Source organism: Mizuhopecten yessoensis, unplaced genomic scaffold, assembly GCF_002113885.1.
Source record: "Mizuhopecten yessoensis strain PY_sf001 unplaced genomic scaffold, ASM211388v2 scaffold9963, whole genome shotgun sequence".
Lineage (NCBI taxonomy): Eukaryota > Metazoa > Mollusca > Bivalvia > Pectinida > Pectinidae > Mizuhopecten > Mizuhopecten yessoensis.
In genome coordinates, this window is record NW_018408310.1 from 6,259 (window position 1) to 17,713 (window position 11,455).

General features: G+C 34.9%; 1 long non-coding RNA gene across 1 annotated transcript; it reads right to left on the bottom strand.

The window, feature by feature from the left end:
- Positions 1-2: 2 nt before the first annotated feature.
- On the bottom strand, positions 3-2,524 carry LOC110459083. Its single transcript, XR_002463856.1, has 4 exons — positions 2,435-2,524; positions 1,344-1,381; positions 613-675; positions 3-19 (listed from the first exon to the last, which is right to left on the bottom strand). It is a non-coding gene; the product is annotated as an uncharacterized LOC110459083 (long non-coding RNA).
- Positions 2,525-11,455: the final 8,931 nt, after the last annotated feature.

The window sequence follows — 11,455 nt, forward strand, 5'->3', positions numbered from 1 at the left end:
AACCGTTGACAGATATTGTCTTAAAAAACAATCAACATTAGTAAGGATAGACATACATGCTAAATGATTTACTATATTTACCACGACAAGAACCCCTAACAATTAAAACATATATGATAAAATAGAACTGAAACATTCAGAGCAAAGAAAACAACCACAATTACTTATCATCACAGTATGCAATAAAACAAAACCTCACCAGTGTAATCACAAAAAATAACATTATTGGAAGTAAATGTCGGTTCAAAAATGAGTTCAAGAACGACGAAACACCAACGGAAAATAAGAGTACACAAATAACGACCTAACAAAATCCACGACAATAACCATATGCAATAAACTTTCAAAGAAAACCAAGGAGAAACAAAGACTTGATAGGACTATACAATAAAGTACCACTGAAAAGCGAGGAGACAACAATAATGACGGAATACACAATGTACGCCCACAAAGAATTTCTTGCAACACCAGCTGCATCTTTCGAATCTAAAGGCGGTACGTAAGCCTAGAACAATTTAAGGAATAGTGAAGAAACACTATAAAGCAAACACAATCCTATTTATATATGAAATATAAATGTAACAAACATAATTAATATATACATTGACTTACATTGTGTAGATTAAGAACAGAATCAGTTGAAGTTACATCAAACAGAGTAATAAACCCGTATCCCTGCAAGGAAAAATACAGGAGCAAAGAGAATACTGAAGGGTAAACAAAGTTGTAATCCAAACAACTAAACATTTGATTATCTAAAACGTTTCTTTATAAAATTACTAGTCTTCTGCGTCATCTTTAAAACCCTCTTTAATGTGTATGTATCATATAATAATGTCTCGTTTGTCATAAAGTTAGATGANTGTGCAAATGTTAAATCACTGAAGTATCATAACCAAATTCGTACATAGCTTGTTCCCAATCCTTAAATATCTTTCTGACAGTTGATGAATCTCTGCATTATAGTATTTTAAACAAACCTACAATAATAAACCTTTACTCGTAACTACCTATAACCATGATCACGTAAACATATTACAAGATTGTTTTTATTTGATTAAAAAAATATATAGTGTTGTATTCACCGATTGTATTCATACAATTTTGAATTAATACATATATATGTTGAGTGTAGGTGAATTCCTAACCAGGTAAAACTTCAGTGTATTTTTATATACAGTATAACACTATTATAGCATTATATTCAATGGACATCATCTCCAAACAAATACGGACGGCTCGTTCGTTTACATGTTTCTCCTAAAACGAACAATTGAGTTATCATAAAGTAAGTGGAACATTTAGAGAGAAAAAAAGCATTTATTACAAAATACATATCTTACCTTTGTTGGGTGAACCCAAACATCCAGTACTTGAGCAACTGTATATAAACGTGTACAAAAAGCAAAAATCAATAGGTTCGCAGATGACTCTTAACTTTTCAGTTAAGACGTAAAAACAATAGTTGAATCATTCAAAGTATTCAACACATGAAAAGGCATCAGGTTCGAACATTAATCTTAATAAAACCATTGGTATCTACCTTGGAAGATGGAAACATATGTTTCCCAAATGCAGAACAATAAATTGGACAAAAACAAATATCAAAACCTTAGGTGTGTATCATGGGCACGTAATCGATAATGATGCGATATGGAAAGAAAAATTAAAAAAGATCAATAACTGTTTACAAGTATGGAAAACTGGAAATCTCTCCCTTTGTGGAAAAAATATCATTATCAAATCATTAATGATAAAATAGGTTATGAAATAGAAGTTCGTGGCATACAAGATAAATATTTGAAAGAATTAAACACAATTACATGGAAATTTATTATGGAATCGGAAAATACATTTCACAAAAAGAGGCGTGCACACGATAGAAGATATATGGGACTCTTTGCAAAATAAGTTTAAAAAGGATCAAGACATTTTGGGAGGCTGATTGATAAAAGAAACTGCATTTCTGAATCGGCAAATCTGATGTCTGCTAAAGTTTAAAAAAATATTGAAAGAGGAGGAATAATAATAGAATCTGTTGAATATTCAAAAATAGATTCAAGATAAAATATTGAAGATAAATTTGAAAACATCGATTATAAATCACTAAACTTGAGTACTATTAATAAATAAATGGTAATATGGAAACAAACGTTCATAGGAAATGGAAAACTATGTACCAAAAACAATTTCCATGGTGTCAAATTTGGCAAAACCGTTTTATCATACCTACATCTTTAAAAATTACGGAATTTCAATGCATTGATACTATACATTTAAGTTAGAGGTTTACAACTTTTGGCTTCAGCTGATAATTTACATTTTCATTTTTTACCAAGGAAGACTGGATAAAAATACCGTAAAACATTTAAGAACGACCAAACTGAACAACAATGTACGCATGTGTTTCGGATTACACTACAGTATAGCTTACCTGTTTCTACGATCTGTCTGATGTGCTGGGAAACTGAGAAGGGATCAAGTCCTCTAGGAATACCTGATAAAAAGATTTCCATTCTGTTTTAACCTACAAAATCAAATAAAAAGAGAAACAGATTTCAAAATACATTTCATTCAAAGGTAGTGATGTGTGCGTTTAACTGGGTAATCTCTCGCGCTTTTGAAACTGGATTATAAGAGTTTCAACCGAAACCAAGCAGTTCATTTCTGGCACTAAATAATCAATATTAATAAATATTTGCGAGGAAACATTTGACACACAGTTGATGTCGTGACAAAAAGATAACTGTTTCCTAATAGTATATTTAAAGTTTACATTCAAAACTTAAAAGCGAAACCTTATTTTAGGAGTAAATAGAGAGGACAACTTCCTCTCTACGATCTTTCCGACTGGGAACGGATGTTTTAAGTTACGGTTGGACTTCAAAAAGTTTGTTGCTGGTTTAGAGGGACCAGCGTTGCTGCCATTCATTTGAACGGCTGTACGAATAATAGGTTTAAAATCTGAGTATGGTAGTTTGATATTTATTTGTTCGAGATTTAACGCATTTTTTGCTTCTCTGTCAACAAATTCATTGCCTTAAATTCCGACATGGCTCGGAATCCATAGTGAAGTAATTTAAGATTTCTTTAAGATACGAGATATGCGAAAAGTAAGGTTTTGTACGAGTGTGATTTTAGGATTTCGTAACTGTAAACTTTGTAGGACAGATACAGAGTATCAACAAATGATTGCATTTTTAATGCAGTGTTCATCGATGGGCCAAACCAACGGCGCATGCTTCGACAGAAAATATGGAGGCGCCGTCTGGTAGTCGCACTGAAGTGCAAGAAATATCAGAACAGCCACTTATTTGGAACCATCGGTGTAAAGTCGTGTATAAGTAGGGTACTTCAAAATGGAGTCCGGTAAACGGTAGCTGTGCATGGTATAGGAGTTATTCGGTAGCCGCAGAGTTACGTATTTGCTTTTTCCAGAAATGAAGTATGTGAAAGTGAAAGTAGAAGTTCAGTGTCAACAAATATACGACTAGTTGTAGCGGGATTTACATTATTTTAAAAAGAAATAGGCGGTATATAGGGGTAAGTGGTGGAGAAATGGTTATTAATATGTATTTCACAACGGAAGAAAAATAATTCCTGCATGTATAACTTACTGTTTAGTCATTAAAATGTTAAGATCTGTATTGTCTTCCCTGATTTTATTTTATTTTCAGTAATTTTATTAAATTGAATTCTTCACCTACAAAAACGATCAGAAGCCTTTGATAGCGGGTTCCTGAATTCAAACACTCAAAACAATGCTTGTAAAATTACTTATGGAAACTCTTTTTAACAATAAATGTATGTGGATTAAATGTTTATATTATCGCAGACATATTACATCAATTTTCACAATTATTACACATGCAATTCACATGAATTTAAAATAACAAATTTACTTTAGGTTATTGACATTTATTTATTGTTTCAAATTGGTAATACACAAGTACTTACTTTCACAGACCCATCTTCAGTGTCAATAATTACACCTGTATTTACTATTACAGACAGGTTATGAATTTTTAATCATTGCTTCAGACTGGTTATACATTTGTGTTAACTTTCACAGACATGTAACAGAAAAATAACATCGTTTAAAACTGCATGATTATACATGTGGATTTAATTATATTTATTATCACCGACATGTTTGGAAAACTTATCACTTGTTTCAGACTGGCAATAAAACTTGTATTACTATCACAAGTAAGGTTATCAATTTTTAATTATTGTTTCAGGCTAGTCATAAACTTGTGTTAACTATCACAGACATGTAAGAAAAAAATATTGATTGCTTCGACTAGTTATAAACTTATAATTATCTTAATTTTCACATACATTATGAGGAACTTTTATTAATTGTTTCAGACTGCTTACATACATATATATTTACTATCACAGATTTGTTTTATATCACATGTATTATAGACAAGTGATACACATGTGTGATAGTATATACATGTGTAATACATTTGTATTATAGACAAGTGATACACATGTGTGATAGTATATACATGTGTAATACATTTGTAATGTCTAGCTGTCTGTGATAGTGTATACATGACTGTGTTATACATGTTTGTGATATTGTATAGATGTGCAATACCTATGTGTGATAGTACATGTATATACATGTGTTATACCTGTATGTGTTAGTATATACATATGTAATACCTGTCTGCGACAGTATAAACATGTGTTATACCTGTATGTGGTATTATATACATGTGAAATACCTGTCTGTGGTAGTATATACGTGTGTAATATGTGTTACACATGTCTGTTGTAGCATACCTGTGTGTGATATAAAATACAAGTTTAATATCTTTCCTTAATACTGAATACATGTGTTTAATCTGTCTGTGGTATTCTATACATGCTTGTGTTTAATACATGTATATACAATTGCTGAACATGACAATTTGGATACACTTATGTTATCAGGATTTGCCCCATAAACTGGCCCTAACAATGCCTCCTGTTTATAATAAAAGATAATTGAAATGGCTTTACATAGGAATGTATACAGATTATAAATAGTAGTATACAGGGCACATAAAGAGTGGTATACAGAAAATATATAGAGTGGAATACAGAGTAAAGAGAGTGGTACACAGTATGTATATAAAGAGATTGGTATACAGAGTATATAAAGATTAGTATGCACAGTATCTACGAAGTGGTGTACAGAGTATATTGAGAGTGGTATACAGGGTATAAGGAGTGGTATACAGGGTATAGAGAGAGATGATATACAGAGGTTTGTAAAGTGTGGTATACATAGGTAGTATAGAGAGTGGTATATAGAGTATATTGAGAGTGGTTTACTGAGTGAGTTATATACAGAGTATATGAGTGGTATACAGATTATATAGTGAGTGGTTTACAGAGTAAATAGTGAGTTATATACAGAGTATATGAGGAGTGGTATACAGATTATATAGTGAGTGATATACGGAATATATCAGGAGTGGTAAATATAGTATAAAGGTGTGTTATAATGAATATATTGAGTGGTATACATAGAATTAAAGAGTGGTATATAGAATATATGAGGAGTTGTATACAGTGTATATCGAGTGGTATACATAGTATACAGAGTATATAAAGAGTGGTATGCAGAGTACACAGGCATCACATAATACAGAGTATATAGTGATATGCAGAGTACACAGAGATATCATATAATACAGAGTATATAGAAGTCATATACATAGTATTCAGAGAGTAGTAAACAGAGTGATATAGAGAGTGTTAAACAGAGCATATAGAGAGTTGTGTACAGAGTTTATAACGAATGAAATATATCTGTACTTCATATATTCTGTATATAGTACCTTTATATACTGTGTATACATAATCCTATCTTTACATTTTCTGTACACTATATTATGTATTTCTTTAATAAGCTATGTATGAAGTATCTCTCATGACTATTTTCAGTTATATATCATCTAATTACTGAAACTTGTTGATAATATACTGCATATCAACTAACACTATTTGATTTACCTCATAAAGAGTCATCACTTATTGGGTATGAGTATCCTCTATATACAACAAAAGATGTTTGTTTCCTGTTACATGTTTGAAAAAAATATGGATAGGTATAGATAGGTAATAAATTCAATTTTTCATTTATTTTTATTAAGCCTATGCATAAAATGGAGAGTGATCTTGACTTGAACAGTTCTTCCATTGAAAATTGGCAAAAAAGTTTTGGGTAGGCACAAAACAATATAATTTTGGCCTTTTATATCATGAAAGGATTTGGCCACCTTAGGGTAGAGGGGCGGGTCCAATAAGGGGAAATTTGCAAATTTTAACTTGTAAAAGACGATTTTCTAGAAGGACCTGTCACCATATAAATTGTTACAATATACGGTAAAAATGGCTGAGGCAATAAGGTGACCATATTTTGTATCAGTCAAGTTTCTACAACCTAGAAGGGCATGGCATAAGATGGGCCCAATATAGAGCAAAATAAGACAATTTCATCTTCAAAAACCTACTTTTCCTCAATGACTGTACAGATTGTAGCATATCTCAGGTCTGAAAAACTGGGACAAAGCAGTCATAGATACATTTTGGGTGTAAAGCTTTATGTACTTTAAATGATCCAGATTCCCCACCATACCCTGAATACATCCATGCTTACAGGATTGGCTCCAGGGTCATTTCCTGCTCCTGAGGGCTTATTCCCCAATGATATCAGTTCAGATCCCTTTCATATGTTTCTGGACATGCAGAGAAAATAACACTCATGCTATCAAGTCCTTAATGGAGCGCAACCCATCCCTGGGTCATAGCATGGACATTGTCGAGATCCCCAAGCTCACATTTCTTGTCTGGTAAGGTATAATAATAACTTTCCTACAGAGAATAGCGATCTAAAATGCCCTGATGTATGGGAGTTGTATGACCTGATGTATGGGAGGTGTATACCTGATGTAAAGGAGGTGATACCTGATGAATAAAAGGCGTTACCTGATGTAAAGAAGGTGTAAACCTGATGTATGGGTGGTGTAAACCTGCTGTATGGGAGGTGTATACCTGATGTATAGGTGGTGTATACCTGACGTATGAGAGGTATATATACCTGATGAGTGCATGGAAGTAATTATTAACCAGAAACTTGGAATAAACGGCATACCCCAGGTAGACACATGTCAAAGAAACCAATACTTCCTCATTAATAATATAAAACAAATAAAAACCCCCCCCCCCCCTCCCCAAATCAAACCAAACTAGAATTCTTCAATGAGGCTGTGTGCGAAAAATAACATAAATCAAGATGAATTTTAAAATCTCACTTTATATTTGAGTATGTGGTGACTGATTATGACAATAATTCAGCGCTCTTACCGAGTTTGGCATCATTACAGCTGCACTACTAGACCCTCGATCACCATATAAATCCTCAGCACACTACTTTCATTTGTCTCATTCTGGTTGAAAATGACGTGCAACAGATTAACAAATGACAGTGATTCTCACCAATAAGAACTATTTCTGACCCTTTTTCTGTTTGGCCAACAAAACCAATGGTCATTTGAATAATCAAACCCAGCAACTTCACAGACATTTTCTAAGTTCCCAATGGCTCTTCGGAACACTCGAGTTTCGTTTGGAAAAAGTTTATAACTCGGGATTATTCCAGCCATTTTAGTATATAGTAATGTGTGCTTCCTTATACCAATCTTTTAAAATATATGCATTAATATGATAATTAATATTTAAATATATCAACTAAACTTATTGATAATATTTTATATTGGTGTTAATTACACTTGCGGTAGATAAATACGAAACAGTTTGTGTGCAAAGCTAGTTTTACACAGCTGCCGTTTGCCGGACTCTTCAAAATGCATTCCCGAAAGGAGGATTTGTGTTCTTCGAGTATTACACTGGATTTCCCTCGCTCATGTTATGTAATGTTAAGTCAAAATCAGATGTTTGTATGGTCCATGGTGGAACATGAGATATATTAAATTCAGCTACATTTTTTGTATGTCAGTCAATTTTATGTTAAGTAGGAAATTTGAAAATCGGATACCAAATGTGGGCAGAAGTTTTGGGTTTTGCATAAATATGATTTGGTATTTTGGGTTGAATACTTGGTCGAAAACAGGATTTTTAAGGTTTGATTTTAGTTGAACTGCAAACTGTAATGCAAGTTTGTTCCTTCTATCATAAAGGGATGGTTCATTCGCTTCCACGTACAGGCTTTTTACAGGTGTTGTTCGAAAAGCTCCGTGGCCCTTGGTTATGGATTGGGTCTAGCAGAACTCCGCGCCGACCCGTATACCATAGAACCATAATCGAGTTTTGTTCGAATAAGTGATCTGTATAGGCGCAACAGCATTTCACGGTCGGCTCCCCAATCAGTATGAGAAAGGACTCGTAAAATGTTTATCGCCTTGGACACTTATCTTTCTGATACTTTATATGTGGTATGAAAGAGAGTTTCGAATAAAAAATGAAACCGAGAAATTTGGTTTGTTCAACAACAGGAATTTTAATGCCATCAAGTGTAAGATTTAGGTTATTGTGTGCTTTTCGTTTCTGACAGAAATGCATGCACACAGTTTGTTATTTAGATAATTTGAATCTGTTTTCGTCTGCCCAAATTTGTAATTTGTTTAAACTCTGTTGAAATTGTCGTTCTATCGTATGCATGTTCTTAGATCTGTAACAGATCAAGAAGTCATCCACGAATAACGACCCTTCTGTTGACTGAACATTTGACTATAGCATTGACTTTAATACCAAATAGGGTAACTGATAGGATTCCACCCTGTGGGACTCCCATTTCCTGTTTATACGTTTCAGAAAAAGTTGAACCAACACGGACTTTGAAGTGCCTATCTGATAGGTAATTAGATATACAATTTGGGAGGTTTACACGTATACAAAGGTCGTGAAGATCTTTCATGATGCCATACTGCCATGTAGTGTCACATGCCTTCTCAAGATCAAAGGACACGACAGCAATGTGTTCCTTCTTGGCGAAACCACTTTAAAGAGGGGATATTATTATATTGGCCTCAAAATTCGTTCTAACGTTTTACACACACAACTAGTCAAAGAAATAGGACGATAGTTGTTTGGGTCAGTAGCATGCTTTCCCAGGTTCGGGATAGGTATAATCGTAGAGTTCTTCCAAGAATATGTAATCTTTCCGGAAGCGTCAACTTGGTTAAATATGTTAAGAAGGCATCTCAGTGAAGATTCTGATAGGTGTTTGAGAAATTGATATGGAATATCATCTGGACCTGAAGCAGAGTCCTGTGATTTTCCAAGCGAATAAACAAGTTCTGGTTGGGTAAATGGTTCATTGTAACTTTCTTTGTTTGATGATTTGAAATTTAGTCGTTTCTTTTCTCTTTTTTTTTCTTTAAAGACTGAAATTTTCGGGAGTTGTTTGAAGGGGATGAGTTTTTAGCTATGTTTTTTGCAAATGCATTAGCAATTTCAGAATAAGACGAAAAGAATTTTGTGTTTGTTAATGAGGTGGGAGGATGTTGACTGTTTCCTTTTCCCACTTATTTTCTAATCATATCCCATATTTTTTGGAGGACGTGTTTAATGATACCTTGATACATATTCTCTCCAGCTGTTTCTTTTGTCAATTTTAATTGATCGCCGAGGCTTTGCCCGCCAAATGTTAAGATCACTGTAGTTTGAAGCGGTTGGGCAGTTCAAGTAGCGGTTTAGAGCAGCTGTCCGATTACTGCCTGTTTCAAACGATTCTTCTGATAAAAGGAACTTCGTAGGTTTTGGAGTGGATTTCGGAATTATCTTTTGAGCAATAAAAATTAGTGTTTCAGTAAAGGTTTAAATTGGGTCGTCAATGTTCATGAACTGTCCCTCAGAAATCTCCTCGGTGCACATGTGCTGGAATTGCACCCATTCTGCCTTGTGTATATTCCATCGAGGAAGAGGTTACTCAATGGGGGACCCTATGTTTTTAAGAAAGATGGGAAAGTGATCACTTCCACATCGATCATCGTTCACTTTCCATTCATAATCAACTAGAATTGAAGGGTGGCACAAGGATATGTCAATATGGGTAAGGGAGCCAGAGGCAGGATGTAGGTTTGTTTGTAGGGACGTTATTATTGAACAAACACAAGTTGTTTTTATTTATGAACTCTTCAATGCGTCTTCCTCTTTCGTCTGTGTTTTGGGAGCCCCACAGGCTATTGTGGCCATTAAAATCACCCAGTATTACGAAAGGTGTTGGAAGTTGGGACACGATGTTATTAAGTTGGTCACAGTTAACGCCATCACTACGAGGAAGACAGCTAGAACAGACAGATATTTGTCTGTGTTAAGTTGCGTAAACTGCAACAGCTTGTAAAGTTGTGTTCAACTTAATATGTATATGAGGAATGTCTGTTATTGATAGTCACAGCCGCACCACCTGGTGCCATGCCGCCACCCGTTGGGATATTACAGTATGGTGAGAAATGTTGATTGTGTCTTTGAGCATTATTTCTTGTAAGCAGAAAATTGCTGGGTTTAGTTCTTTAGATAAATGTTGAAATTCTTCTATATTTTCCTTCAATCCGCGGATGACCCATTGAATTATTGTGTTATTCATGTATGTTTGCTTGATCTTGATGGAGTTGAAGCGTGAAGCGTTGAAGAATTCGTCTCCAACTCATCATCAAGATCAAGCAGAACATTGAATCTGTTGGTCGGGTCATCCGATCCTTTGCTATAAGTGACATTTAGATCGGGTCCGGCCGGCTTTGTGGATATCTGGATTCTTTTCTGGGGTGATTTTTCTGTTTGCGCTATATTTTCTGACCTCGTGCGGGGAACATATAGCAAACGCCATTGTTGTAACGACGAGTGTTTGCGGCTTTTGTTTGATGAGGGAGGTGCTTTTTGAGTTTTTTTTGTTTTTGTTTTGGCGACAATGTCGTTCGAGGTTGTGGGTGATTGTTTTGTGACTGCTTGATTTGTGGCTGTTTGTTTTGAGAGGGATTTGTTTTGGTGTTTTTTGTCTGAACCGTGATGGGTCTCCTACGCTGATTTTGCCAGCCATGGCTTGGACTTGTGAGCCTCAAGTAGGTTTGTCTTCAGAAGCCTGAACTGACATATCTTTGATTGTGATATTGTCAACAGGCGCCTTGCCTCGAGTTACCTGTGCAGGGTGACGCAATATATACACTCTCGACTATCCTCCTAGCACTTCGGGTGTATTTAACCCGCAATATCTCTCTCTCCCGGTTCCAGGTAGGGCAGTCCCCTCACAGTTGCTACAGCGCAGGTTGGCGATGTCACAGTCACTTTGTTCGGTGTGACCCTCACGGCCATACTATTGGCAGACCGTTTTCCAACTACATCGCTTTTCGTGATGACCGTCCTTTGACAGTTTCGGCATCGCAATGGATATAGGATACAGACGGAAACGTTGAACGTCTGGTATCCGATTGTAAGT